The 20,000-nt window shown below is 44.2% G+C and overlaps 56 non-coding genes and 5 pseudogenes across 56 annotated transcripts; all 61 read left to right on the top strand.

The window, feature by feature from the left end:
* The first annotated feature begins 255 nt into the window (after positions 1–255).
* Positions 256–374, top strand: LOC145885079 (5S ribosomal RNA). The gene has a single exon (XR_014396659.1). It is a non-coding gene; the product is annotated as a 5S ribosomal RNA (ribosomal RNA).
* Positions 375–513: 139 nt separating this feature from the next.
* Positions 514–632, top strand: LOC145852334 (5S ribosomal RNA). Its single transcript, XR_014374189.1, has one exon. It is a non-coding gene; the product is annotated as a 5S ribosomal RNA (ribosomal RNA).
* Positions 633–771: 139 nt separating this feature from the next.
* Positions 772–890, top strand: LOC145882976 (5S ribosomal RNA). Its single transcript, XR_014394548.1, has one exon. It is a non-coding gene; the product is annotated as a 5S ribosomal RNA (ribosomal RNA).
* Positions 891–1,029: 139 nt separating this feature from the next.
* Positions 1,030–1,148, top strand: LOC145882975 (5S ribosomal RNA). Its single transcript, XR_014394547.1, has one exon. It is a non-coding gene; the product is annotated as a 5S ribosomal RNA (ribosomal RNA).
* A 139-nt stretch (positions 1,149–1,287) lies between these two features.
* On the top strand, positions 1,288–1,406 carry LOC145882659 (5S ribosomal RNA). Its single transcript, XR_014394227.1, has one exon. It is a non-coding gene; the product is annotated as a 5S ribosomal RNA (ribosomal RNA).
* Positions 1,407–1,545: 139 nt separating this feature from the next.
* On the top strand, positions 1,546–1,664 carry LOC145883359 (5S ribosomal RNA). The gene has a single exon (XR_014394934.1). It is a non-coding gene; the product is annotated as a 5S ribosomal RNA (ribosomal RNA).
* Positions 1,665–1,803: 139 nt separating this feature from the next.
* On the top strand, positions 1,804–1,922 carry LOC145857648 (5S ribosomal RNA). Its single transcript, XR_014378548.1, has one exon. It is a non-coding gene; the product is annotated as a 5S ribosomal RNA (ribosomal RNA).
* A 139-nt stretch (positions 1,923–2,061) lies between these two features.
* Positions 2,062–2,237, top strand: LOC145853574 (uncharacterized; annotated as a pseudogene).
* Positions 2,238–2,376: 139 nt separating this feature from the next.
* Positions 2,377–2,495, top strand: LOC145852670 (uncharacterized; annotated as a pseudogene).
* Positions 2,496–2,904: 409 nt separating this feature from the next.
* LOC145885078 (5S ribosomal RNA) lies at positions 2,905–3,023 on the top strand. Its single transcript, XR_014396658.1, has one exon. It is a non-coding gene; the product is annotated as a 5S ribosomal RNA (ribosomal RNA).
* Positions 3,024–3,162: 139 nt separating this feature from the next.
* LOC145852333 (5S ribosomal RNA) lies at positions 3,163–3,281 on the top strand. The gene has a single exon (XR_014374188.1). It is a non-coding gene; the product is annotated as a 5S ribosomal RNA (ribosomal RNA).
* A 139-nt stretch (positions 3,282–3,420) lies between these two features.
* Positions 3,421–3,539, top strand: LOC145882974 (5S ribosomal RNA). Its single transcript, XR_014394546.1, has one exon. It is a non-coding gene; the product is annotated as a 5S ribosomal RNA (ribosomal RNA).
* Positions 3,540–3,678: 139 nt separating this feature from the next.
* LOC145882973 (5S ribosomal RNA) lies at positions 3,679–3,797 on the top strand. The gene has a single exon (XR_014394545.1). It is a non-coding gene; the product is annotated as a 5S ribosomal RNA (ribosomal RNA).
* Positions 3,798–3,936: 139 nt separating this feature from the next.
* Positions 3,937–4,055, top strand: LOC145882658 (5S ribosomal RNA). Its single transcript, XR_014394226.1, has one exon. It is a non-coding gene; the product is annotated as a 5S ribosomal RNA (ribosomal RNA).
* Positions 4,056–4,464: 409 nt separating this feature from the next.
* Positions 4,465–4,583, top strand: LOC145850700 (5S ribosomal RNA). The gene has a single exon (XR_014372548.1). It is a non-coding gene; the product is annotated as a 5S ribosomal RNA (ribosomal RNA).
* Positions 4,584–4,969: 386 nt separating this feature from the next.
* On the top strand, positions 4,970–5,088 carry LOC145884075 (5S ribosomal RNA). The gene has a single exon (XR_014395654.1). It is a non-coding gene; the product is annotated as a 5S ribosomal RNA (ribosomal RNA).
* A 139-nt stretch (positions 5,089–5,227) lies between these two features.
* LOC145887628 (5S ribosomal RNA) lies at positions 5,228–5,346 on the top strand. Its single transcript, XR_014399219.1, has one exon. It is a non-coding gene; the product is annotated as a 5S ribosomal RNA (ribosomal RNA).
* A 139-nt stretch (positions 5,347–5,485) lies between these two features.
* LOC145857647 (5S ribosomal RNA) lies at positions 5,486–5,604 on the top strand. The gene has a single exon (XR_014378547.1). It is a non-coding gene; the product is annotated as a 5S ribosomal RNA (ribosomal RNA).
* A 139-nt stretch (positions 5,605–5,743) lies between these two features.
* LOC145853220 (uncharacterized) lies at positions 5,744–5,862 on the top strand (annotated as a pseudogene).
* A 139-nt stretch (positions 5,863–6,001) lies between these two features.
* LOC145852669 (uncharacterized) lies at positions 6,002–6,120 on the top strand (annotated as a pseudogene).
* A 409-nt stretch (positions 6,121–6,529) lies between these two features.
* LOC145885077 (5S ribosomal RNA) lies at positions 6,530–6,648 on the top strand. The gene has a single exon (XR_014396657.1). It is a non-coding gene; the product is annotated as a 5S ribosomal RNA (ribosomal RNA).
* A 139-nt stretch (positions 6,649–6,787) lies between these two features.
* LOC145852332 (5S ribosomal RNA) lies at positions 6,788–6,906 on the top strand. The gene has a single exon (XR_014374187.1). It is a non-coding gene; the product is annotated as a 5S ribosomal RNA (ribosomal RNA).
* A 139-nt stretch (positions 6,907–7,045) lies between these two features.
* On the top strand, positions 7,046–7,164 carry LOC145882972 (5S ribosomal RNA). Its single transcript, XR_014394544.1, has one exon. It is a non-coding gene; the product is annotated as a 5S ribosomal RNA (ribosomal RNA).
* A 139-nt stretch (positions 7,165–7,303) lies between these two features.
* LOC145882970 (5S ribosomal RNA) lies at positions 7,304–7,422 on the top strand. Its single transcript, XR_014394542.1, has one exon. It is a non-coding gene; the product is annotated as a 5S ribosomal RNA (ribosomal RNA).
* Positions 7,423–7,561: 139 nt separating this feature from the next.
* On the top strand, positions 7,562–7,680 carry LOC145882657 (5S ribosomal RNA). Its single transcript, XR_014394225.1, has one exon. It is a non-coding gene; the product is annotated as a 5S ribosomal RNA (ribosomal RNA).
* A 409-nt stretch (positions 7,681–8,089) lies between these two features.
* LOC145850699 (5S ribosomal RNA) lies at positions 8,090–8,208 on the top strand. The gene has a single exon (XR_014372547.1). It is a non-coding gene; the product is annotated as a 5S ribosomal RNA (ribosomal RNA).
* A 139-nt stretch (positions 8,209–8,347) lies between these two features.
* On the top strand, positions 8,348–8,466 carry LOC145883056 (5S ribosomal RNA). Its single transcript, XR_014394629.1, has one exon. It is a non-coding gene; the product is annotated as a 5S ribosomal RNA (ribosomal RNA).
* Positions 8,467–8,605: 139 nt separating this feature from the next.
* Positions 8,606–8,724, top strand: LOC145851304 (5S ribosomal RNA). The gene has a single exon (XR_014373155.1). It is a non-coding gene; the product is annotated as a 5S ribosomal RNA (ribosomal RNA).
* A 409-nt stretch (positions 8,725–9,133) lies between these two features.
* Positions 9,134–9,252, top strand: LOC145885076 (5S ribosomal RNA). The gene has a single exon (XR_014396656.1). It is a non-coding gene; the product is annotated as a 5S ribosomal RNA (ribosomal RNA).
* Positions 9,253–9,391: 139 nt separating this feature from the next.
* Positions 9,392–9,510, top strand: LOC145852331 (5S ribosomal RNA). Its single transcript, XR_014374186.1, has one exon. It is a non-coding gene; the product is annotated as a 5S ribosomal RNA (ribosomal RNA).
* A 139-nt stretch (positions 9,511–9,649) lies between these two features.
* LOC145882969 (5S ribosomal RNA) lies at positions 9,650–9,768 on the top strand. The gene has a single exon (XR_014394541.1). It is a non-coding gene; the product is annotated as a 5S ribosomal RNA (ribosomal RNA).
* A 139-nt stretch (positions 9,769–9,907) lies between these two features.
* LOC145882968 (5S ribosomal RNA) lies at positions 9,908–10,026 on the top strand. The gene has a single exon (XR_014394540.1). It is a non-coding gene; the product is annotated as a 5S ribosomal RNA (ribosomal RNA).
* A 139-nt stretch (positions 10,027–10,165) lies between these two features.
* Positions 10,166–10,284, top strand: LOC145882656 (5S ribosomal RNA). The gene has a single exon (XR_014394224.1). It is a non-coding gene; the product is annotated as a 5S ribosomal RNA (ribosomal RNA).
* A 409-nt stretch (positions 10,285–10,693) lies between these two features.
* On the top strand, positions 10,694–10,812 carry LOC145850698 (5S ribosomal RNA). Its single transcript, XR_014372546.1, has one exon. It is a non-coding gene; the product is annotated as a 5S ribosomal RNA (ribosomal RNA).
* A 139-nt stretch (positions 10,813–10,951) lies between these two features.
* Positions 10,952–11,070, top strand: LOC145883054 (5S ribosomal RNA). The gene has a single exon (XR_014394627.1). It is a non-coding gene; the product is annotated as a 5S ribosomal RNA (ribosomal RNA).
* Positions 11,071–11,209: 139 nt separating this feature from the next.
* LOC145884074 (5S ribosomal RNA) lies at positions 11,210–11,328 on the top strand. The gene has a single exon (XR_014395653.1). It is a non-coding gene; the product is annotated as a 5S ribosomal RNA (ribosomal RNA).
* A 409-nt stretch (positions 11,329–11,737) lies between these two features.
* On the top strand, positions 11,738–11,856 carry LOC145851824 (5S ribosomal RNA). The gene has a single exon (XR_014373676.1). It is a non-coding gene; the product is annotated as a 5S ribosomal RNA (ribosomal RNA).
* Positions 11,857–11,995: 139 nt separating this feature from the next.
* LOC145852330 (5S ribosomal RNA) lies at positions 11,996–12,114 on the top strand. The gene has a single exon (XR_014374185.1). It is a non-coding gene; the product is annotated as a 5S ribosomal RNA (ribosomal RNA).
* A 139-nt stretch (positions 12,115–12,253) lies between these two features.
* Positions 12,254–12,372, top strand: LOC145883358 (5S ribosomal RNA). Its single transcript, XR_014394933.1, has one exon. It is a non-coding gene; the product is annotated as a 5S ribosomal RNA (ribosomal RNA).
* A 409-nt stretch (positions 12,373–12,781) lies between these two features.
* On the top strand, positions 12,782–12,900 carry LOC145885074 (5S ribosomal RNA). Its single transcript, XR_014396654.1, has one exon. It is a non-coding gene; the product is annotated as a 5S ribosomal RNA (ribosomal RNA).
* A 139-nt stretch (positions 12,901–13,039) lies between these two features.
* Positions 13,040–13,158, top strand: LOC145883053 (5S ribosomal RNA). The gene has a single exon (XR_014394626.1). It is a non-coding gene; the product is annotated as a 5S ribosomal RNA (ribosomal RNA).
* Positions 13,159–13,297: 139 nt separating this feature from the next.
* On the top strand, positions 13,298–13,416 carry LOC145882967 (5S ribosomal RNA). The gene has a single exon (XR_014394539.1). It is a non-coding gene; the product is annotated as a 5S ribosomal RNA (ribosomal RNA).
* Positions 13,417–13,555: 139 nt separating this feature from the next.
* On the top strand, positions 13,556–13,674 carry LOC145882966 (5S ribosomal RNA). Its single transcript, XR_014394538.1, has one exon. It is a non-coding gene; the product is annotated as a 5S ribosomal RNA (ribosomal RNA).
* Positions 13,675–13,813: 139 nt separating this feature from the next.
* On the top strand, positions 13,814–13,932 carry LOC145882654 (5S ribosomal RNA). Its single transcript, XR_014394222.1, has one exon. It is a non-coding gene; the product is annotated as a 5S ribosomal RNA (ribosomal RNA).
* Positions 13,933–14,341: 409 nt separating this feature from the next.
* Positions 14,342–14,460, top strand: LOC145850697 (5S ribosomal RNA). The gene has a single exon (XR_014372545.1). It is a non-coding gene; the product is annotated as a 5S ribosomal RNA (ribosomal RNA).
* Positions 14,461–14,599: 139 nt separating this feature from the next.
* On the top strand, positions 14,600–14,718 carry LOC145883052 (5S ribosomal RNA). The gene has a single exon (XR_014394625.1). It is a non-coding gene; the product is annotated as a 5S ribosomal RNA (ribosomal RNA).
* Positions 14,719–14,857: 139 nt separating this feature from the next.
* LOC145884073 (5S ribosomal RNA) lies at positions 14,858–14,976 on the top strand. The gene has a single exon (XR_014395652.1). It is a non-coding gene; the product is annotated as a 5S ribosomal RNA (ribosomal RNA).
* A 409-nt stretch (positions 14,977–15,385) lies between these two features.
* Positions 15,386–15,504, top strand: LOC145851823 (5S ribosomal RNA). Its single transcript, XR_014373675.1, has one exon. It is a non-coding gene; the product is annotated as a 5S ribosomal RNA (ribosomal RNA).
* Positions 15,505–15,643: 139 nt separating this feature from the next.
* Positions 15,644–15,762, top strand: LOC145852329 (5S ribosomal RNA). Its single transcript, XR_014374184.1, has one exon. It is a non-coding gene; the product is annotated as a 5S ribosomal RNA (ribosomal RNA).
* Positions 15,763–15,901: 139 nt separating this feature from the next.
* Positions 15,902–16,020, top strand: LOC145883357 (5S ribosomal RNA). The gene has a single exon (XR_014394932.1). It is a non-coding gene; the product is annotated as a 5S ribosomal RNA (ribosomal RNA).
* Positions 16,021–16,429: 409 nt separating this feature from the next.
* LOC145885073 (5S ribosomal RNA) lies at positions 16,430–16,548 on the top strand. Its single transcript, XR_014396653.1, has one exon. It is a non-coding gene; the product is annotated as a 5S ribosomal RNA (ribosomal RNA).
* A 139-nt stretch (positions 16,549–16,687) lies between these two features.
* Positions 16,688–16,806, top strand: LOC145883051 (5S ribosomal RNA). The gene has a single exon (XR_014394624.1). It is a non-coding gene; the product is annotated as a 5S ribosomal RNA (ribosomal RNA).
* Positions 16,807–16,945: 139 nt separating this feature from the next.
* On the top strand, positions 16,946–17,064 carry LOC145884072 (5S ribosomal RNA). Its single transcript, XR_014395651.1, has one exon. It is a non-coding gene; the product is annotated as a 5S ribosomal RNA (ribosomal RNA).
* Positions 17,065–17,473: 409 nt separating this feature from the next.
* LOC145850977 (5S ribosomal RNA) lies at positions 17,474–17,592 on the top strand. Its single transcript, XR_014372826.1, has one exon. It is a non-coding gene; the product is annotated as a 5S ribosomal RNA (ribosomal RNA).
* Positions 17,593–17,731: 139 nt separating this feature from the next.
* Positions 17,732–17,840, top strand: LOC145853646 (uncharacterized; annotated as a pseudogene).
* Positions 17,841–17,979: 139 nt separating this feature from the next.
* Positions 17,980–18,098, top strand: LOC145882965 (5S ribosomal RNA). Its single transcript, XR_014394537.1, has one exon. It is a non-coding gene; the product is annotated as a 5S ribosomal RNA (ribosomal RNA).
* Positions 18,099–18,237: 139 nt separating this feature from the next.
* Positions 18,238–18,356, top strand: LOC145882964 (5S ribosomal RNA). The gene has a single exon (XR_014394536.1). It is a non-coding gene; the product is annotated as a 5S ribosomal RNA (ribosomal RNA).
* Positions 18,357–18,495: 139 nt separating this feature from the next.
* Positions 18,496–18,614, top strand: LOC145883356 (5S ribosomal RNA). The gene has a single exon (XR_014394931.1). It is a non-coding gene; the product is annotated as a 5S ribosomal RNA (ribosomal RNA).
* A 409-nt stretch (positions 18,615–19,023) lies between these two features.
* LOC145885072 (5S ribosomal RNA) lies at positions 19,024–19,142 on the top strand. The gene has a single exon (XR_014396652.1). It is a non-coding gene; the product is annotated as a 5S ribosomal RNA (ribosomal RNA).
* Positions 19,143–19,281: 139 nt separating this feature from the next.
* LOC145883050 (5S ribosomal RNA) lies at positions 19,282–19,400 on the top strand. Its single transcript, XR_014394623.1, has one exon. It is a non-coding gene; the product is annotated as a 5S ribosomal RNA (ribosomal RNA).
* Positions 19,401–19,539: 139 nt separating this feature from the next.
* LOC145884071 (5S ribosomal RNA) lies at positions 19,540–19,658 on the top strand. The gene has a single exon (XR_014395650.1). It is a non-coding gene; the product is annotated as a 5S ribosomal RNA (ribosomal RNA).
* Positions 19,659–20,000: the final 342 nt, after the last annotated feature.

Below are 20,000 nucleotides of genomic sequence, written 5' to 3'. Positions count from 1 at the left end.
GACAAACAAGAATATTGTTGCTGAATGCAGCTTGTGTGTGCTTTATGCTCCTTTGCCCTGTTCAAATGATGAAAGGAAATAAAGTTTGTATTTTATCCAACTACCTGTGCTAAAAAGTGATGGGAACAGTGTTTGTAATTTCTTCTACTTTTTCAGTGACACAAAGTTCAAGCTGCTTATCTAATTGGTGAAAATGCAATGTCTGTTTATCACACTCACTTTGACTATATATGTTGTAGCAAGAGATTGTTTCTCCCTTACGGCCATACCAGCCTGGGTACTCCCGATCTCGTCTGATCTCGGAAGCTAAGCAGGGTCGGGCCTGGTTAGTACTTGGATGGGAGACCGCCTGGGAATACCAGGTGCTGTAAGCATTTTGTCCACGAGGGTGTGCTCTTGCACTATTTCATCAGCAACACTGCCTTGTAGTAAGCATTTAATGATGAATTGACTAAATGTCTGTTTTATCAGACTCACTTTGACTATATATGTTGTAGCAAGAGATTGTTTCCCGCTTACGGCCATGTCAGCCTGGGTACCCCCGATCTCGTCTGATCTCGGAAGCTAAGCAGGGTCGGGCATGGTTAGTACTTGGATGGGAGACCGCCTGGGAATACCAGGTGCTGTAAGCATTTTGTCCACGAGGGTGTGCTCTTGCACTATTTCATCAGCAACACTTCCTTGTAGTAAGCATTTAATGATGAATTGACTAAATGTCTGTTTTATCAGACTCACTTTGACTATATATGTTGTAGCAAGAGATTGTTTCTCGCTTACGGCCATACCAGCCTGGGTACGCCCGATCTCGTCTGATCTCGGAAGCTAAGCAGGGTCGGGCCTGGTTAGTACTTGGATGGGACACCGCCTGGGAATACCAGGTGCTGTAAGCATTTTGTCCACGAGGGTGTGCTCTTGCACTATTTCATCAGCAACACTGCCTTGTAGTAAGCATTTAATGATGAATTGACTAAATGTCTGTTTTATCAGACTCACTTTGACTATATATGTTGTAGCAAGAGATTGTTTCTCGCTTACGGCCATACCAGCCTGGGTACGCCCGATCTCGTCTGATCTCGGAAGCTAAGCAGGGTCGGGCCTGGTTAGTACTTGGATGGGACACCGCCTGGGAATACCAGGTGCTGTAAGCATTTTGTCCACGAGGGTGTGCTCTTGCACTATTTCATCAGCAACACTGCCTTGTAGTAAGCATTTAATGATGAATTGACTAAATGTCTGTTTTATCAGACTCACTTTGACTATATATGTTGTAGCAAGAGATTGTTTCTAGCTTACGGCCATATCAGCCTGGGTACGCCCGATCTCGTCTGATCTCGGAAGCTAAGCAGGGTAGGGCCTGGTTAGTACTTGGATGGGAGACCGCCTGGGAATACCAGGTGCTGTAAGCATTTTGTCCACGAGGGTGTGCTCTTGCACTATTTCATCAGCAACACTGCCTTGTAGTAAGCATTTAATGATGAATTGACTAAATGTCTGTTTTATCAGACTCACTTTGACTATATATGTTGTAGCAAGAGATTGTTTCTAGCTTACGGCCATATCAGCCTGGGTACGCCCGATCTCGTCTGATCTCGGAAGCTAAGCAGGGTCGGGCCTGGTTAGTACTTGGATGGGAGACCGCCTGGGAATACCAGGTGCTGTAAGCATTTTGTCCACGAGGGTGTGCTCTTGCACTATTTCATCAGCAACACTGCCTTGTAGTAAGCATTTAATGATGAATTGACTAAATGTCTGTTTTATCAGACTCACTTTGACTATATATGTTGTAGCAAGAGATTGTTTCTCGCTTACGGCCATACCAGCCTGGGTACTCCCGATCTCGTCTGATCTCGGAAGCTAAGCAGGGTCGGGCCTGGTTAGTACTTGGATGGGAGACCGCCTGGGAATACCAGGTGCTGTAAGCATTTTGTCCACGAGGGTGTGCTCTTGCACTATTTCATCAGCAACACTGCCTTGTAGTAAGCATTTAATGATGAATTGACTAAATGTCTGTTTTATCAGACTCACTTTGACTATATATGTTGTAGCAAGAGATTGTTTCTTGCTTACGGCCATATCAGCCTGGGTACGCCCGATCTCGTCTGATCTCGGAAGCTAAGCAGGGTCGGCCATATCAGCCTGGGTACGCCCGATCTCGTTTGATCTCGGAAGCTCAGCAGGGTCGGGCCTGGTTAGTACTTGGATGTGAGACCGCCTGGGAATACCAGGTGCTGTAAGCATTTTGTCCACGAGGGTGTGCTCTTGCACTATTTCATCAGCAACACTGCCTTGTAGTAAGCATTTAATGATGAATTGACTAAATGTCTGTTTTATCAGACTCACTTTGACTGTATATGTTGTAGCAAGAGATTGTTTCTCGCTTACGGCCATACCAGCCTGGGTACGCCCGATCTCGTTTGATCTCGGAAGCTAAGCAGGGTCGTGCCTGGTTAGTACTTGGATGGGAGACGGCCTGGGAATACCAGGTGCTGTAAGCATTTTGTCCACGAGGGTGTGCTCTTGCACTATTTCATCAGCAACACTGCCTTGTAGTAAGCATTTAATGATGAATTGACTAAATTCAGCTTCCTGCCTTTTTAATAGGATCAAATTTCCTTGTGTTTTCAATTAGCATCTGCCTTGTATTTATAAGACAAACAAGAATATTGTTGCTGAATGCAGCTTGTGTGTGCTTTATGCTCCTTTGCCCTGTTCAAATGATGAAAGGAAATAAAGTTTGTATTTTATCCAACTACCTGTGCTAAAAAGTGATGGGAACAGTGTTTGTAATTTCTTCTACTTTTTCAGTGACACAAAGTTCAAGCTGCTTATCTAATTGGTGAAAATGCAATGTCTGTTTATCACACTCACTTTGACTATATATGTTGTAGCAAGAGATTGTTTCTCCCTTACGGCCATACCAGCCTGGGTACTCCCGATCTCGTCTGATCTCGGAAGCTAAGCAGGGTCGGGCCTGGTTAGTACTTGGATGGGAGACCGCCTGGGAATACCAGGTGCTGTAAGCATTTTGTCCACGAGGGTGTGCTCTTGCACTATTTCATCAGCAACACTGCCTTGTAGTAAGCATTTAATGATGAATTGACTAAATGTCTGTTTTATCAGACTCACTTTGACTATATATGTTGTAGCAAGAGATTGTTTCCCGCTTACGGCCATGTCAGCCTGGGTACCCCCGATCTCGTCTGATCTCGGAAGCTAAGCAGGGTCGGGCATGGTTAGTACTTGGATGGGAGACCGCCTGGGAATACCAGGTGCTGTAAGCATTTTGTCCACGAGGGTGTGCTCTTGCACTATTTCATCAGCAACACTTCCTTGTAGTAAGCATTTAATGATGAATTGACTAAATGTCTGTTTTATCAGACTCACTTTGACTATATATGTTGTAGCAAGAGATTGTTTCTCGCTTACGGCCATACCAGCCTGGGTACGCCCGATCTCGTCTGATCTCGGAAGCTAAGCAGGGTCGGGCCTGGTTAGTACTTGGATGGGACACCGCCTGGGAATACCAGGTGCTGTAAGCATTTTGTCCACGAGGGTGTGCTCTTGCACTATTTCATCAGCAACACTGCCTTGTAGTAAGCATTTAATGATGAATTGACTAAATGTCTGTTTTATCAGACTCACTTTGACTATATATGTTGTAGCAAGAGATTGTTTCTCGCTTACGGCCATACCAGCCTGGGTACGCCCGATCTCGTCTGATCTCGGAAGCTAAGCAGGGTCGGGCCTGGTTAGTACTTGGATGGGACACCGCCTGGGAATACCAGGTGCTGTAAGCATTTTGTCCACGAGGGTGTGCTCTTGCACTATTTCATCAGCAACACTGCCTTGTAGTAAGCATTTAATGATGAATTGACTAAATGTCTGTTTTATCAGACTCACTTTGACTATATATGTTGTAGCAAGAGATTGTTTCTAGCTTACGGCCATATCAGCCTGGGTACGCCCGATCTCGTCTGATCTCGGAAGCTAAGCAGGGTAGGGCCTGGTTAGTACTTGGATGGGAGACCGCCTGGGAATACCAGGTGCTGTAAGCATTTTGTCCACGAGGGTGTGCTCTTGCACTATTTCATCAGCAACACTGCCTTGTAGTAAGCATTTAATGATGAATTGACTAAATGCAGCTTCCTGCCTTTTTAATAGGATCAAATTTCCTTGTGTTTTCAATTAGCATCTGCCTTGTATTTATAAGACAAACAAGAATATTGTTGCTGAATGCAGCTTGTGTGTGCTTTATGCTCCTTTGCCCTGTTCAAATGATGAAAGGAAATAAAGTTTGTATTTTATCCAACTACCTGTGCTAAAAAGTGATGGGAACAGTGTTTGTAATTTCTTCTACTTTTTCAGTGACACAAAGTTCAAGCTGCTTATCTAATTGGTGAAAATGCAATGTCTGTTTATCACACTCACTTTGACTATATATGTTGTAGCAAGAGATTGTTTCTCCGTTACGGCCATACCAGCCTGGGTACTCCCGATCTCGTCTGATCTCGGAAGCTAAGCAGGGTCGGGCCTGGTTAGTACTTGGATGGGAGACCGCCTGGGAATACCAGGTGCTGTAAGCATTTTGTCCACGAGGGTGTGCTCTTGCACTATTTCATCAGCAACACTGCCTTGTAGTAAGCATTTAATGATGAATTGACTAAATGTCTGTTTTATCAGACTCACTTTGACTATATATGTTGTAGCAAGAGATTGTTTCTCGCTTACGGCCATACCAGCCTGGGTACTCCCGATCTCGTCTGATCTCGGAAGCTAAGCAGGGTCGGGCTTGGATGGGACACCGCCTGGGAATACCAGGTGCTGTAAGCATTTTGTCCACGAGGGTGTGCTCTTGCACTATTTCATCAGCAACACTGCCTTGTAGTAAGCATTTAATGATGAATTGACTAAATGTCTGTTTTATCAGACTCACTTTGACTATATATGTTGTAGCAAGAGATTGTTTCTCGCTTACGGCCATATCAGCCTGGGTACTCCCGATCTCGTCTGATCTCGGAAGCTAAGCAGGGTCGGGCCTGGTTAGTACTTGGATGGGAGACCGCCTGGGAATACCAGGTGCTGTAAGCATTTTGTCCACGAGGGTGTGCTCTTGCACTATTTCATCAGCAACACTGCCTTGTAGTAAGCATTTAATGATGAATTGACTAAATGTCTGTTTTATCAGACTCACTTTGACTATATATGTTGTAGCAAGAGATTGTTTCTAGCTTACGGCCATATCAGCCTGGGTACGCCCGATCTCGTCTGATCTCAGAAGCTAAGCAGGGTCGGGCCTGGTTAGTACTTGGATGGGAGACCGCCTGGGAATACCAGGTGCTGTAAGCATTTTGTCCACGAGGGTGTGCTCTTGCACTATTTCATCAGCAACACTGCCTTGTAGTAAGCATTTAATGATGAATTGACTAAATGTCTGTTTTATCAGACTCACTTTGACTATATATGTTGTAGCAAGAGATTGTTTCTCGCTTACGGCCATACCAGCCTGGGTACTCCCGATCTCGTCTGATCTCGGAAGCTAAGCAGGGTCGGGCCTGGTTAGTACTTGGATGGGAGACCGCCTGGGAATACCAGGTGCTGTAAGCATTTTGTCCACGAGGGTGTGCTCTTGCACTATTTCATCAGCAACACTGCCTTGTAGTAAGCATTTAATGATGAATTGACTAAATGTCTGTTTTATCAGACTCACTTTGACTATATATGTTGTAGCAAGAGATTGTTTCTCGCTTACGGCCATATCAGCCTGGGTACGCCCGATCTCGTTTGATCTCGGACGCTCAGCAGGGTCGGGCCTGGTTAGTACTTGGATGTGAGACCGCCTGGGAATACCAGGTGCTGTAAGCATTTTGTCCACGAGGGTGTGCTCTTGCACTATTTCATCAGCAACACTGCCTTGTAGTAAGCATTTAATGATGAATTGACTAAATGTCTGTTTTATCAGACTCACTTTGACTGTATATGTTGTAGCAAGAGATTGTTTCTCGCTTACGGCCATACCAGCCTGGGTACGCCCGATCTCGTTTGATCTCGGAAGCTAAGCAGGGTCGTGCCTGGTTAGTACTTGGATGGGAGACGGCCTGGGAATACCAGGTGCTGTAAGCATTTTGTCCACGAGGGTGTGCTCTTGCACTATTTCATCAGCAACACTGCCTTGTAGTAAGCATTTAATGATGAATTGACTAAATTCAGCTTCCTGCCTTTTTAATAGGATCAAATTTCCTTGTGTTTTCAATTAGCATCTGCCTTGTATTTATAAGACAAACAAGAATATTGTTGCTGAATGCAGCTTGTGTGTGCTTTATGCTCCTTTGCCCTGTTCAAATGATGAAAGGAAATAAAGTTTGTATTTTATCCAACTACCTGTGCTAAAAAGTGATGGGAACAGTGTTTGTAATTTCTTCTACTTTTTCAGTGACACAAAGTTCAAGCTGCTTATCTAATTGGTGAAAATGCAATGTCTGTTTATCACACTCACTTTGACTATATATGTTGTAGCAAGAGATTGTTTCTCCCTTACGGCCATACCAGCCTGGGTACTCCCGATCTCGTCTGATCTCGGAAGCTAAGCAGGGTCGGGCCTGGTTAGTACTTGGATGGGAGACCGCCTGGGAATACCAGGTGCTGTAAGCATTTTGTCCACGAGGGTGTGCTCTTGCACTATTTCATCAGCAACACTGCCTTGTAGTAAGCATTTAATGATGAATTGACTAAATGTCTGTTTTATCAGACTCACTTTGACTATATATGTTGTAGCAAGAGATTGTTTCCCGCTTACGGCCATGTCAGCCTGGGTACCCCCGATCTCGTCTGATCTCGGAAGCTAAGCAGGGTCGGGCATGGTTAGTACTTGGATGGGAGACCGCCTGGGAATACCAGGTGCTGTAAGCATTTTGTCCACGAGGGTGTGCTCTTGCACTATTTCATCAGCAACACTTCCTTGTAGTAAGCATTTAATGATGAATTGACTAAATGTCTGTTTTATCAGACTCACTTTGACTATATATGTTGTAGCAAGAGATTGTTTCTCGCTTACGGCCATACCAGCCTGGGTACGCCCGATCTCGTCTGATCTCGGAAGCTAAGCAGGGTCGGGCCTGGTTAGTACTTGGATGGGACACCGCCTGGGAATACCAGGTGCTGTAAGCATTTTGTCCACGAGGGTGTGCTCTTGCACTATTTCATCAGCAACACTGCCTTGTAGTAAGCATTTAATGATGAATTGACTAAATGTCTGTTTTATCAGACTCACTTTGACTATATATGTTGTAGCAAGAGATTGTTTCTCGCTTACGGCCATACCAGCCTGGGTACGCCCGATCTCGTCTGATCTCGGAAGCTAAGCAGGGTCGGGCCTGGTTAGTACTTGGATGGGACACCGCCTGGGAATACCAGGTGCTGTAAGCATTTTGTCCACGAGGGTGTGCTCTTGCACTATTTCATCAGCAACACTGCCTTGTAGTAAGCATTTAATGATGAATTGACTAAATGTCTGTTTTATCAGACTCACTTTGACTATATATGTTGTAGCAAGAGATTGTTTCTAGCTTACGGCCATATCAGCCTGGGTACGCCCGATCTCGTCTGATCTCGGAAGCTAAGCAGGGTAGGGCCTGGTTAGTACTTGGATGGGAGACCGCCTGGGAATACCAGGTGCTGTAAGCATTTTGTCCACGAGGGTGTGCTCTTGCACTATTTCATCAGCAACACTGCCTTGTAGTAAGCATTTAATGATGAATTGACTAAATGCAGCTTCCTGCCTTTTTAATAGGATCAAATTTCCTTGTGTTTTCAATTAGCATCTGCCTTGTATTTATAAGACAAACAAGAATATTGTTGCTGAATGCAGCTTGTGTGTGCTTTATGCTCCTTTGCCCTGTTCAAATGATGAAAGGAAATAAAGTTTGTATTTTATCCAACTACCTGTGCTAAAAAGTGATGGGAACAGTGTTTGTAATTTCTTCTACTTTTTCAGTGACACAAAGTTCAAGCTGCTTATCTAATTGGTGAAAATGCAATGTCTGTTTATCACACTCACTTTGACTATATATGTTGTAGCAAGAGATTGTTTCTCCGTTACGGCCATACCAGCCTGGGTACTCCCGATCTCGTCTGATCTCGGAAGCTAAGCAGGGTCGGGCCTGGTTAGTACTTGGATGGGAGACCGCCTGGGAATACCAGGTGCTGTAAGCATTTTGTCCACGAGGGTGTGCTCTTGCACTATTTCATCAGCAACACTGCCTTGTAGTAAGCATTTAATGATGAATTGACTAAATGTCTGTTTTATCAGACTCACTTTGACTATATATGTTGTAGCAAGAGATTGTTTCTCGCTTACGGCCATACCAGCCTGGGTACTCCCGATCTCGTCTGATCTCGGAAGCTAAGCAGGGTCGGGCCTGGTTAGTACTTGGATGGGACACCGCCTGGGAATACCAGGTGCTGTAAGCATTTTGTCCACGAGGGTGTGCTCTTGCACTATTTCATCAGCAACACTGCCTTGTAGTAAGCATTTAATGATGAATTGACTAAATGTCTGTTTTATCAGACTCACTTTGACTATATATGTTGTAGCAAGAGATTGTTTCTCGCTTACGGCCATATCAGCCTGGGTACTCCCGATCTCGTCTGATCTCGGAAGCTAAGCAGGGTCGGGCCTGGTTAGTACTTGGATGGGAGACGGCCTGGGAATACCAGGTGCTGTAAGCATTTTGTCCACGAGGGTGTGCTCTTGCACTATTTCATCAGCAACACTGCCTTGTAGTAAGCATTTAATGATGAATTGACTAAATTCAGCTTCCTGCCTTTTTAATAGGATCAAATTTCCTTGTGTTTTCAATTAGCATCTGCCTTGTATTTATAAGACAAACAAGAATATTGTTGCTGAATGCAGCTTGTGTGTGCTTTATGCTCCTTTGCCCTGTTCAAATGATGAAAGGAAATAAAGTTTGTATTTTATCCAACTACCTGTGCTAAAAAGTGATGGGAACAGTGTTTGTAATTTCTTCTACTTTTTCAGTGACACAAAGTTCAAGCTGCTTATCTAATTGGTGAAAATGCAATGTCTGTTTATCACACTCACTTTGACTATATATGTTGTAGCAAGAGATTGTTTCTCCCTTACGGCCATACCAGCCTGGGTACTCCCGATCTCGTCTGATCTCGGAAGCTAAGCAGGGTCGGGCCTGGTTAGTACTTGGATGGGAGACCGCCTGGGAATACCAGGTGCTGTAAGCATTTTGTCCACGAGGGTGTGCTCTTGCACTATTTCATCAGCAACACTGCCTTGTAGTAAGCATTTAATGATGAATTGACTAAATGTCTGTTTTATCAGACTCACTTTGACTATATATGTTGTAGCAAGAGATTGTTTCCCGCTTACGGCCATGTCAGCCTGGGTACCCCCGATCTCGTCTGATCTCGGAAGCTAAGCAGGGTCGGGCATGGTTAGTACTTGGATGGGAGACCGCCTGGGAATACCAGGTGCTGTAAGCATTTTGTCCACGAGGGTGTGCTCTTGCACTATTTCATCAGCAACACTTCCTTGTAGTAAGCATTTAATGATGAATTGACTAAATGTCTGTTTTATCAGACTCACTTTGACTATATATGTTGTAGCAAGAGATTGTTTCTCGCTTACGGCCATACCAGCCTGGGTACGCCCGATCTCGTCTGATCTCGGAAGCTAAGCAGGGTCGGGCCTGGTTAGTACTTGGATGGGACACCGCCTGGGAATACCAGGTGCTGTAAGCATTTTGTCCACGAGGGTGTGCTCTTGCACTATTTCATCAGCAACACTGCCTTGTAGTAAGCATTTAATGATGAATTGACTAAATGTCTGTTTTATCAGACTCACTTTGACTATATATGTTGTAGCAAGAGATTGTTTCTCGCTTACGGCCATACCAGCCTGGGTACGCCCGATCTCGTCTGATCTCGGAAGCTAAGCAGGGTCGGGCCTGGTTAGTACTTGGATGGGACACCGCCTGGGAATACCAGGTGCTGTAAGCATTTTGTCCACGAGGGTGTGCTCTTGCACTATTTCATCAGCAACACTGCCTTGTAGTAAGCATTTAATGATGAATTGACTAAATGTCTGTTTTATCAGACTCACTTTGACTATATATGTTGTAGCAAGAGATTGTTTCTAGCTTACGGCCATATCAGCCTGGGTACGCCCGATCTCGTCTGATCTCGGAAGCTAAGCAGGGTAGGGCCTGGTTAGTACTTGGATGGGAGACCGCCTGGGAATACCAGGTGCTGTAAGCATTTTGTCCACGAGGGTGTGCTCTTGCACTATTTCATCAGCAACACTGCCTTGTAGTAAGCATTTAATGATGAATTGACTAAATGCAGCTTCCTGCCTTTTTAATAGGATCAAATTTCCTTGTGTTTTCAATTAGCATCTGCCTTGTATTTATAAGACAAACAAGAATATTGTTGCTGAATGCAGCTTGTGTGTGCTTTATGCTCCTTTGCCCTGTTCAAATGATGAAAGGAAATAAAGTTTGTATTTTATCCAACTACCTGTGCTAAAAAGTGATGGGAACAGTGTTTGTAATTTCTTCTACTTTTTCAGTGACACAAAGTTCAAGCTGCTTATCTAATTGGTGAAAATGCAATGTCTGTTTATCACACTCACTTTGACTATATATGTTGTAGCAAGAGATTGTTTCTCCGTTACGGCCATACCAGCCTGGGTACTCCCGATCTCGTCTGATCTCGGAAGCTAAGCAGGGTCGGGCCTGGTTAGTACTTGGATGGGAGACCGCCTGGGAATACCAGGTGCTGTAAGCATTTTGTCCACGAGGGTGTGCTCTTGCACTATTTCATCAGCAACACTGCCTTGTAGTAAGCATTTAATGATGAATTGACTAAATGTCTGTTTTATCAGACTCACTTTGACTATATATGTTGTAGCAAGAGATTGTTTCTCGCTTACGGCCATACCAGCCTGGGTACTCCCGATCTCGTCTGATCTCGGAAGCTAAGCAGGGTCGGGCCTGGTTAGTACTTGGATGGGACACCGCCTGGGAATACCAGGTGCTGTAAGCATTTTGTCCACGAGGGTGTGCTCTTGCACTATTTCATCAGCAACACTGCCTTGTAGTAAGCATTTAATGATGAATTGACTAAATGTCTGTTTTATCAGACTCACTTTGACTATATATGTTGTAGCAAGAGATTGTTTCTCGCTTACGGCCATATCAGCCTGGGTACTCCCGATCTCGTCTGATCTCGGAAGCTAAGCAGGGTCGGGCCTGGTTAGTACTTGGATGGGAGACCGCCTGGGAATACCAGGTGCTGTAAGCATTTTGTCCACGAGGGTGTGCTCTTGCACTATTTCATCAGCAACACTGCCTTGTAGTAAGCATTTAATGATGAATTGACTAAATGCAGCTTCCTGCCTTTTTAATAGGATCAAATTTCCTTGTGTTTTCAATTAGCATCTGCCTTGTATTTATAAGACAAACAAGAATATTGTTGCTGAATGCAGCTTGTGTGTGCTTTGTGCTCCTTTGCCCTGTTCAAATGATGAAAGGAAATAAAGTTTGTATTTTATCCAACTACCTGTGCTAAAAAGTGATGGGAACAGTGTTTGTAATTTCTTCTACTTTTTCAGTGACACAAAGTTCAAGCTGCTTATCTAATTGGTGAAAATGCAATGTCTGTTTATCACACTCACTTTGACTATATATGTTGTAGCAAGAGATTGTTTCTCGCTTACGGCCATACCAGCCTGGGTACGACCGATCTTTTCTGATCTCGGAAGCTAAGCAGGGTCGGGCCTGGTTAGTACTTGGATGGGAGACCGCCTGGGAATACCAGGTGCTGTAAGCATTTTGTCCACGAGGGTGTGCTCTTGCACTATTTCATCAGCAACACTGCCTTGTAGTAAGCATTTAATGATGAATTGACTAAATGTCTGTTTTATCAGACTCACTTTGACTATATATGTTGTAGCAAGAGATTGTTTCCCGCTTACGGCCATGTCAGCCTGGGTACCCCCGATCTCGTCTGATCTCGGAAGCTAAGCAGGGTCGGGCATGGTTAGTACTTGGATGGGAGACCGCCTGGGAATACCAGGTGCTGTAAGCATTTTGTCCACGAGGGTGTGCTCTTGCACTATTTCATCAGCAACACTGCCTTGTAGTAAGCATTTAATGATGAATTGACTAAATGTCTGTTTTATCAGACTCACTTTGACTATATATGTTGTAGCAAGAGATTATTTCTCGCTTACGGCCATATCAGCCTGGGTACGCCCGATCTCGTCTGATCTCGGAAGCTAAGCAGGGTCGGGCCTGGTTAGTACTTGGATGGGAGACCGCCTGGGAATACCAGGTGCTGTAAGCATTTTGTCCACGAGGGTGTGCTCTTGCACTATTTCATCAGCAACACTGCCTTGTAGTAAGCATTTAATGATGAATTGACTAAATGCAGCTTCCTGCCTTTTTAATAGGATCAAATTTCCTTGTGTTTTCAATTAGCATCTGCCTTGTATTTATAAGACAAACAAGAATATTGTTGCTGAATGCAGCTTGTGTGTGCTTTATGCTCCTTTGCCCTGTTCAAATGATGAAAGGAAATAAAGTTTGTATTTTATCCAACTACCTGTGCTAAAAAGTGATGGGAACAGTGTTTGTAATTTCTTCTACTTTTTCAGTGACACAAAGTTCAAGCTGCTTATCTAATTGGTGAAAATGCAATGTCTGTTTATCACACTCACTTTGACTATATATGTTGTAGCAAGAGATTGTTTCTCCCTTACGGCCATACCAGCCTGGGTACTCCCGATCTCGTCTGATCTCGGAAGCTAAGCAGGGTCGGGCCTGGTTAGTACTTGGATGGGAGACCGCCTGGGAATACCAGGTGCTGTAAGCATTTTGTCCACGAGGGTGTGCTCTTGCACTATTTCATCAGCAACACTGCCTTGTAGTAAGCATTTAATGATGAATTGACTAAATGTCTGTTTTATCAGACTCACTTTGACTATATATGTTGTAGCAAGAGATTGTTTCTCGCTTACGGCCATACCAGCCTGGGTACTCCCGATCTCGTCTGATCTCGGAAGCTAAGCAGGGTCGGGCCTGGTTAGTACTTGGATGGGACACCGCCTGGGAATACCAGGTGCTGTAAGCATTTTGTCCACGAGGGTGTGCTCTTGCACTATTTCATCAGCAACACTGCCTTGTAGTAAGCATTTAATGATGAATTGACTAAATGTCTGTTTTATCAGACTCACTTTGACTATATATGTTGTAGCAAGAGATTGTTTCTCGCTTACGGCCATACCAGCCTGGGTACGCCCGATCTCGTCTGATCTCGGAAGCTAAGCAGGGTCGGGCCTGGTTAGTACTTGGATGGGACACCGCCTGGGAATACCAGGTGCTGTAAGCATTTTGTCCACGAGGGTGTGCTCTTGCACTATTTCATCAGCAACACTGCCTTGTAGTAAGCATTTAATGATGAATTGACTAAATGTCTGTTTTATCAGACTCACTTTGACTATATATGTTGTAGCAAGAGATTGTTTCTCGCTTACGGCCATACCAGCCTGGGTACGCCCGATCTCGTCTGATCTCGGAAGCTAAGCAGGGTCGGGCCTGGTTAGTACTTGGATGGGACACCGCCTGGGAATACCAGGTGCTGTAAGCATTTTGTCCACGAGGGTGTGCTCTTGCACTATTTCATCAGCAACACTGCCTTGTAGTAAGCATTTAATGATGAATTGACTAAATGTCTGTTTTATCAGACTCACTTTGACTATATATGTTGTAGCAAGAGATTGTTTCTAGCTTACGGCCATATCAGCCTGGGTACGCCCGATCTCGTCTGATCTCGGAAGCTAAGCAGGGTAGGGCCTGGTTAGTACTTGGATGGGAGACCGCCTGGGAATACCAGGTGCTGTAAGCATTTTGTCCACGAGGGTGTGCTCTTGCACTATTTCATCAGCAACACTGCCTTGTAGTAAGCATTTAATGATGAATTGACTAAATGCAGCTTCCTGCCTTTTTAATAGGATCAAATTTCCTTGTGTTTTCAATTAGCATCTGCCTTGTATTTATAAGACAAACAAGAATATTGTTGCTGAATGCAGCTTGTGTGTGCTTTATGCTCCTTTGCCCTGTTCAAATGATGAAAGGAAATAAAGTTTGTATTTTATCCAACTACCTGTGCTAAAAAGTGATGGGAACAGTGTTTGTAATTTCTTCTACTTTTTCAGTGACACAAAGTTCAAGCTGCTTATCTAATTGGTGAAAATGCAATGTCTGTTTATCACACTCACTTTGACTATATATGTTGTAGCAAGAGATTGTTTCTCCGTTACGGCCATACCAGCCTGGGTACTCCCGATCTCGTCTGATCTCGGAAGCTAAGCAGGGTCGGGCCTGGTTAGTACTTGGATGGGAGACCGCCTGGGAATACCAGGTGCTGTAAGCATTTTGTCCACGAGGGTGTGCTCTTGCACTATTTCATCAGCAACACTGCCTTGTAGTAAGCATTTAATGATGAATTGACTAAATGTCTGTTTTATCAGACTCACTTTGACTATATATGTTGTAGCAAGAGATTGTTTCTCGCTTACGGCCATACCAGCCTGGGTACTCCCGATCTCGTCTGATCTCGGAAGCTAAGCAGGGTCGGGCCTGGTTAGTACTTGGATGGGACACCGCCTGGGAATACCAGGTGCTGTAAGCATTTTGTCCACGAGGGTGTGCTCTTGCACTATTTCATCAGCAACACTGCCTTGTAGTAAGCATTTAATGATGAATTGACTAAATGTCTGTTTTATCAGACTCACTTTGACTATATATGTTGTAGCAAGAGATTGTTTCTCGCTTACGGCCATATCAGCCTGGGTACTCCCGATCTCGTCTGATCTCGGAAGCTAAGCAGGGTCGGGCCTGGTTAGTACTTGGATGGGAGACCGCCTGGGAATACCAGGTGCTGTAAGCATTTTGTCCACGAGGGTGTGCTCTTGCACTATTTCATCAGCAACACTGCCTTGTAGTAAGCATTTAATGATGAATTGACTAAATGCAGCTTCCTGCCTTTTTAATAGGATCAAATTTCCTTGTGTTTTCAATTAGCATCTGCCTTGTATTTATAAGACAAACAAGAATATTGTTGCTGAATGCAGCTTGTGTGTGCTTTGTGCTCCTTTGCCCTGTTCAAATGATGAAAGGAAATAAAGTTTGTATTTTATCCAACTACCTGTGCTAAAAAGTGATGGGAACAGTGTTTGTAATTTCTTCTACTTTTTCAGTGACACAAAGTTCAAGCTGCTTATCTAATTGGTGAAAATGCAATGTCTGTTTATCACACTCACTTTGACTATATATGTTGTAGCAAGAGATTGTTTCTCGCTTACGGCCATACCAGCCTGGGTACGACCGATCTTTTCTGATCTCGGAAGCTAAGCAGGGTCGGGCCTGGTTAGTACTTGGATGGGAGACCGCCTGGGAATACCAGGTGCTGTAAGCATTTTGTCCACGAGGGTGTGCTCTTGCACTATTTCATCAGCAACACTGCCTTGTAGTAAGCATTTAATGATGAATTGACTAAATGTCTGTTTTATCAGACTCACTTTGACTATATATGTTGTAGCAAGAGATTGTTTCCCGCTTACGGCCATGTCAGCCTGGGTACCCCCGATCTCGTCTGATCTCGGAAGCTAAGCAGGGTCGGGCATGGTTAGTACTTGGATGGGAGACCGCCTGGGAATACCAGGTGCTGTAAGCATTTTGTCCACGAGGGTGTGCTCTTGCACTATTTCATCAGCAACACTGCCTTGTAGTAAGCATTTAATGATGAATTGACTAAATGTCTGTTTTATCAGACTCACTTTGACTATATATGTTGTAGCAAGAGATTATTTCTCGCTTACGGCCATATCAGCCTGGGTACGCCCGATCTCGTCTGATCTCGGAAGCTAAGCAGGGTCGGGCCTGGTTAGTACTTGGATGGGAGACCGCCTGGGAATACCAGGTGCTGTAAGCATTTTGTCCACGAGGGTGTGCTCTTGCACTATTTCATCAGCAACACTGCCTTGTAGTAAGCATTTAATGATGAATTGACTAAATGCAGCTTCCTGCCTTTTTAATAGGATCAAATTTCCTTGTGTTTTCAATTAGCATCTGCCTTGTATTTATAAGACAAACAAGAATATTGTTGCTGAATGCAGCTTGTGTGTGCTTTATGCTCCTTTGCCCTGTTCAAATGATGAAAGGAAATAAAGTTTGTATTTTATCCAACTACCTGTGCTAAAAAGTGATGGGAACAGTGTTTGTAATTTCTTCTACTTTTTCAGTGACACAAAGTTCAAGCTGCTTATCTAATTGGTGAAAATGCAATGTCTGTTTATCACACTCACTTTGACTATATATGTTGTAGCAAGAGATTGTTTCTCCCTTACGGCCATACCAGCCTGGGTACTCCCGATCTCGTCTGATCTCGGAAGCTAAGCAGGGTCGGGCCTGGTTAGTACTTGGATGGGAGACCGCCTGGGAATACCAGGTGCTGTAAGCATTTTGTCCACGAGGGTGTGCTCTTGCACTATTTCATCAGCAACACTGCCTTGTAGTAAGCATTTAATGATGAATTGACTAAATGTCTGTTTTATCAGACTCACTTTGACTATATATGTTGTAGCAAGAGATTGTTTCTCGCTTACGGCCATACCAGCCTGGGTACTCCCGATCTCGTCTGATCTCGGAAGCTAAGCAGGGTCGGGCCTGGTTAGTACTTGGATGGGACACCGCCTGGGAATACCAGGTGCTGTAAGCATTTTGTCCACGAGGGTGTGCTCTTGCACTATTTCATCAGCAACACTGCCTTGTAGTAAGCATTTAATGATGAATTGACTAAATGTCTGTTTTATCAGACTCACTTTGACTATATATGTTGTAGCAAGAGATTGTTTCTCGCTTACGGCCATATCAGCCTGGGTACTCCCGATCTCGTCTGATCTCGGAAGCTAAGCAGGGTCGGGCCTGGTTAGTACTTGGATGGGAGACCGCCTGGGAATACCAGGTGCTGTAAGCATTTTGTCCACGAGGGTGTGCTCTTGCACTATTTCATCAGCAACACTGCCTTGTAGTAAGCATTTAATGATGAATTGACTAAATGCAGCTTCCTGCCTTTTTAATAGGATCAAATTTCCTTGTGTTTTCAATTAGCATCTGCCTTGTATTTATAAGACAAACAAGAATATTGTTGCTGAATGCAGCTTGTGTGTGCTTTGTGCTCCTTTGCCCTGTTCAAATGATGAAAGGAAATAAAGTTTGTATTTTATCCAACTACCTGTGCTAAAAAGTGATGGGAACAGTGTTTGTAATTTCTTCTACTTTTTCAGTGACACAAAGTTCAAGCTGCTTATCTAATTGGTGAAAATGCAATGTCTGTTTATCACACTCACTTTGACTATATATGTTGTAGCAAGAGATTGTTTCTCGCTTACGGCCATACCAGCCTGGGTACGACCGATCTTGTCTGATCTCGGAAGCTAAGCAGGGTCGGGCCTGGTTAGTACTTGGATGGGAGACCGCCTGGGAATACCAGGTGCTGTAAGCATTTTGTCCACGAGGGTGTGCTCTTGCACTATTTCATCAGCAACACTGCCTTGGAGGAAGCATTTAATGATGAATTGACTAAATGTCTGTTTTATCAGACTCACTTTGACTATATATGTTGTAGCAAGAGATTGTTTCCCGCTTACGGCCATGTCAGCCTGGGTACCTCTGATCTCGGAAGCTAAGCAGGGTCGGGCATGGTTAGTACTTGGATGGGAGACCGCCTGGGAATACCAGGTGCTGTAAGCATTTTGTCCACGAGGGTGTGCTCTTGCACTATTTCATCAGCCTCACTGCCTTGTAGTAAGCATTTAATGATGAATTGACTAAATGTCTGTTTTATCAGACTCACTTTGACTATATATGTTGTAGCAAGAGATTGTTTCTCGCTTACGGCCATACCAGCCTGGGTACGCCCGATCTCGTCTGATCTCGGAAGCTAAGCAGGGTCGGGCCTGGTTAGTACTTGGATGGGACACCGCCTGGGAATACCAGGTGCTGTAAGCATTTTGTCCACGAGGGTGTGCTCTTGCACTATTTCATCAGCAACACTGCCTTGTAGTAAGCATTTAATGATGAATTGACTAAATGTCTGTTTTATCAGACTCACTTTGACTATATATGTTGTAGCAAGAGATTGTTTCTCGCTTACGGCCATACCAGCCTGGGTACGCCCGATCTCGTCTGATCTCGGAAGCTAAGCAGGGTCGGGCCTGGTTAGTACTTGGATGGGACACCGCCTGGGAATACCAGGTGCTGTAAGCATTTTGTCCACGAGGGTGTGCTCTTGCACTATTTCATCAGCAACACTGCCTTGTAGTAAGCATTTAATGATGAATTGACTAAATGTCTGTTTTATCAGACTCACTTTGACTATATATGTTGTAGCAAGAGATTATTTCTCGCTTACGGCCATATCAGCCTGGGTACGCCCGATCTCGTCTGATCTCGGAAGCTAAGCAGGGTCGGGCCTGGTTAGTACTTGGATGGGAGACCGCCTGGGAATACCAGGTGCTGTAAGCATTTTGTCCACGAGGGTGTGCTCTTGCACTATTTCATCAGCAACACTGCCTTGTAGTAAGCATTTAATGATGAATTGACTAAATGCAGCTTCCTGCCTTTTTAATAGGATCAAATTTCCTTGTGTTTTCAATTAGCATCTGCCTTGTATTTATAAGACAAACAAGAATATTGTTGCTGAATGCAGCTTGTGTGTGCTTTATGCTCCTTTGCCCTGTTCAAATGATGAAAGGAAATAAAGTTTGTATTTTATCCAACTACCTGTGCTAAAAAGTGATGGGAACAGTGTTTGTAATTTCTTCTACTTTTTCAGTGACACAAAGTTCAAGCTGCTTATCTAATTGGTGAAAATGCAATGTCTGTTTATCACACTCACTTTGACTATATATGTTGTAGCAAGAGATTGTTTCTCCCTTACGGCCATACCAGCCTGGGTACTCCCGATCTCGTCTGATCTCGGAAGCTAAGCAGGGTCGGGCCTGGTTAGTACTTGGATGGGAGACCGCCTGGGAATACCAGGTGCTGTAAGCATTTTGTCCACGAGGGTGTGCTCTTGCACTATTTCATCAGCAACACTGCCTTGTAGTAAGCATTTAATGATGAATTGACTAAATGTCTGTTTTATCAGACTCACTTTGACTATATATGTTGTAGCAAGAGATTGTTTCTCGCTTACGGCCATACCAGCCTGGGTACTCCCGATCTCGTCTGATCTCGGAAGCTAAGCAGGGTCGGGCCTGGTTAGTACTTGGATGGGACACCGCCTGGGAATACCAGGTGCTGTAAGCATTTTGTCCACGAGGGTTTGCTCTTGCACTATTTCATCAGCAACACTGCCTTGTAGTAAGCATTTAATGATGAATTGACTAAATGTCTGTTTTATCAGACTCACTTTGACTATATATGTTGTAGCAAGAGATTGTTTCTCGCTTACGGCCATATCAGCCTGGGTACTCCCGATCTCGTCTGATCTCGGAAGCTAAGCAGGGTCGGGCCTGGTTAGTACTTGGATGGGAGACCGCCTGGGAATACCAGGTGCTGTAAGCATTTTGTCCACGAGGGTGTGCTCTTGCACTATTTCATCAGCAACACTGCCTTGTAGTAAGCATTTAATGATGAATTGACTAAATGCAGCTTCCTGCCTTTTTAATAGGATCAAATTTCCTTGTGTTTTCAATTAGCATCTGCCTTGTATTTATAAGACAAACAAGAATATTGTTGCTGAATGCAGCTTGTGTGTGCTTTGTGCTCCTTTGCCCTGTTCAAATGATGAAAGGAAATAAAGTTTGTATTTTATCCAACTACCTGTGCTAAAAAGTGATGGGAACAGTGTTTGTAATTTCTTCTACTTTTTCAGTGACACAAAGTTCAAGCTGCTTATCTAATTGG

Source organism: Salmo salar, chromosome 08, assembly GCF_965601325.2.
Source record: "Salmo salar chromosome 08, fSalSal1, whole genome shotgun sequence".
NCBI lineage: Eukaryota > Metazoa > Chordata > Actinopteri > Salmoniformes > Salmonidae > Salmo > Salmo salar.
This window is presented reverse-complemented; position numbering and strand designations above follow the sequence as displayed.